The sequence below is a fragment of the Rana temporaria genome, chromosome 1 (assembly GCF_905171775.1).
Source record: "Rana temporaria chromosome 1, aRanTem1.1, whole genome shotgun sequence".
NCBI lineage: Eukaryota > Metazoa > Chordata > Amphibia > Anura > Ranidae > Rana > Rana temporaria.
In genome coordinates, this window is record NC_053489.1 from 611,969,488 (window position 1) to 611,972,852 (window position 3,365).

Sequence of the window (3,365 nt, forward strand, 5' to 3'; positions counted from 1 at the left end):
CAAGACCATGGATCTGTGTGTGTAAACACACAGATCAATGTCCTGTCAGAGGAGAGGAGACCGATGTGTGTTCCCAGTACAGAGGAACACACATCGGTCTCCTCCCCTTGTAAGTCCCCTCCCCCTACAGTTAGACGCACTCACTAGGGAACATATTAAGGGGGAAAATCTTCTGGTCCTTAACCACTTACAAACCGAGCGCCATCGTTTTACGTCGCTACTTTGAAAAGGGATATCATTGTTATGGCAGCAGCTAGCTACCATAACCCCGGTATCCTCTTCTTCAGCGGGCGGTCCGCTTAAAGATAAAAGTGGTCTCTGTTGAGGATTCATCGCAAGATCACTTTTATCGGCAGGGGGAGAGGGGCCTAGAACCCCCAAACATTATATATTTTTTTCCAAGTAATTTTTTTAAAAATATGTTTTTGACTTGTAAACACCAAATTTCAGAAAGAGGTTCGGGCTGAAGTGGTTAAGTAGTTAAATGCATTTTTAAATGTAAGCAGTGTAAGTACCTGAATTTGACTTGGTTTGAGCCATGGTACATCAGAACTCGCAGAGAGAGAAGCAGCACAATTAGCCAGTTGTCCTGCTGATGATTGAAGGAGAAGGCAGAGTGATGGAGAGATCATCAGTCTGCTGATTCTCAGCAATCACAGGGTGAAGGTGCAGAGTAAATTTGTAAGTGTTAATGAAGTGTTAATGAACCACAGCAGAGAAAAATTAGGTCTCCTCCTCTGCCGGAAGTGGCAGAGTTGTATAAATCTCAGGACTGTATGGACAAAAATACAAATTCTTTGGAGAGTAAAACAGCTTCCTTATATATACAGTATTTCAGTTTAGCGGTTTTCTGCAGTGCGGGGAATTCCAGGATGGGGTCAGAGGAATGGGAGGAATACATTTGGAGAGTTTGATTTCCCCCCGAGGCTCCACCGCAGTAGCTGAATCCGAGGGGGGGCAGGCAGATACAAGGTGAACGAATGAAGTGATGGGAGAGGAGAGGGTGGTATGGGGATATGTACTGGGGAGTGATTTGAGAGGGAAGAAGATATGTGCTAGTGGGGAGTCTGATTCCCCCCCCCCACTAGCACATATCTTCTTCACTCTCAAATCACTCCCCAGCACATATCCCCATACCACCCTCTCCCCACAAATTAAAAGATGCTCTGCCCCCCTGTGCTCACCCCACCCTGTCCCCCTGTGCTCACCTCACCCTGTCCCCCTGTGCTCACCCCACCCTGTCCCCCTGTGCTCACCCCACCCTGTCCTCATCCCACCCTGTCCCCCTGTGCTCATCTCACCCTGTCCCCCTGTGCTCACCCCATCCTGTCCCCCTGTCCTCATCCCACCCTGTCCCCCTGTGCTCATCCCACCCTGTCCCCGTGTCCTCATCCCACCCTGTCCCGTGTCCTCATCCCACCCTGTCCTCACCCCACCCTGTCCCCCTGTCCTCATCCCACCCTGTCCTCATCCCACCCTGTCTCCCTGTGCTCATCCCACCCTGTCCCCCTGTGCTCATCCCACCCTGCCCCCCTGTGCTCATCTCACCCTGTCCCCCTGTGCTCATCCCACCCTGTCCCCCTGTGCTCATCCCACCCTGTCCCCATGTCCTCATCCCACCCTGTCCTCATCCCACCCTGTCCCTCTGTGCTCATCCCACCCTGTCCCCCTGTGCTCATCCCACCTTGTCCCCCTGTGCTCATCCCACCTTGTCCCCCTGTCCTCATCCCACCCTGTCCTCATCCCACCCTGTCCCTCTGTCCTCATCCCACTGCGTCCCTCTGTCCTCATCCCATGAAAATGACAGGACGGGTCTTAAAAAGGAAGGGGTGCGTCATATATAAAGTAGTGGGTGCGCGAGTTTCACCAGGCCTAGGGCAGCACAAAACCTAAATACACCCCTGGCCGAAACTATACCGATTTTTCAGCTGCCTTTCAGGCCAATAGCTGACATCAGGTGACGATATTCTGTAGATTTAAACTTTTTATTTTTACACTGTCCTTAAATTTCTTATCACCGTTATTGCTGTCACAAGGAATGTAAACATCCCTTGTGACAGTAATAGGCATCACAGGTACTCTTTAACGGTTTCAATACAGGGCATTTTCACCCACTTCCTGCCCAGACCAATTTTTAGTTTTCAGCGCTGCCCACCACCAAGTTTGGTGGTATTTGATCACCTCTGCGGTTTTTATTTTTTGCGCTATAAACAAAAGAAGAGCTACAATTTTGAAAAAAACACAATATTTTGTACTTTTTGATTTAATAAATATAATTTTTTTTTATTTTTCCTCAGTTTAGACTGATACGAAGTCTTCTACATATTTTTGGTAAAATAAAAATCGCAAGAAGCGGTTATTGATTGGTTTGCGCAAAAGTTATAGCGTCTACAAAATAAGGGATAGATTTATGGCATTTTTTTTCACTAGTAATGGCGGCGATCTGTGATTTTTATTGTGACCGTGACATTGTGACGGACATATCGGACACTTTTGACACGTTTTTGGGACCATTCACATTTATACAGCGATTAGTGCTATAAAACTGCACTGATTACTGTGTAAATGTGACTGGCAGGGAAGGGGTTAACACTCGGAGGCGATCAAGGGGTTAAGGCTTGACTGTAGGTTCTTGGAAATATCTCCCAAACCTACACGGTTAAGGAGAGATATATACAACGTCCCAGCACGCCGATGTATTCAGCGCATGCGCACTTTAGAAAGGGCACGGGCAAGTGTCCTTTCTAAAGGGGTCATGCTGTGACTGGCGGCTCCCGCATGCATGCGCGGGAGTAATGTCACGCGGCTCCGGCCAGTCACAGAGCCGGAGTTCGTGGCCCCTGAAGGAAGAGGGGTGAAGAATAGATGCTTCCTGCACAGGGGACAGCGGTGACATCGCAGGCTTCGGTTTCAGGTAAGTGGCACATAATGGGCTACTTTGTGATGCATAGTAGCCCATTATGCTTTACCTTTGCAGGGATATATAGAGGAAGTAAAACCCATCAATTTTCTTCCTCTTTAATAAATATAGAGCTGCATTAAAGTGTGCCTTTTATTTCTGCCCGCAGGCCAGTTTTAATGTCAAATTGAAAGTAAACTTCTGCAAAGTTATCTAAACTAATTACAAGAAACACAAACATAAAATGACTGCACCCCTTTCAGGTCAGTATAATGTAAATGTTGCGTTGGCAGCAATTACAGCCTTGAGTCTGTGTGAATAGGCTTCTGTCAGTTTTGTACATTTGCTGATGGAAATTATTTCCCATTGCTCTTTGCAAAACTGCTCCAGCTTTGTCAAGCTGTAGGGGATTCATGGGAGAATCGTTTTTTGAAGCCCAGCCACAAATTATTTTTTGGATCGAGTG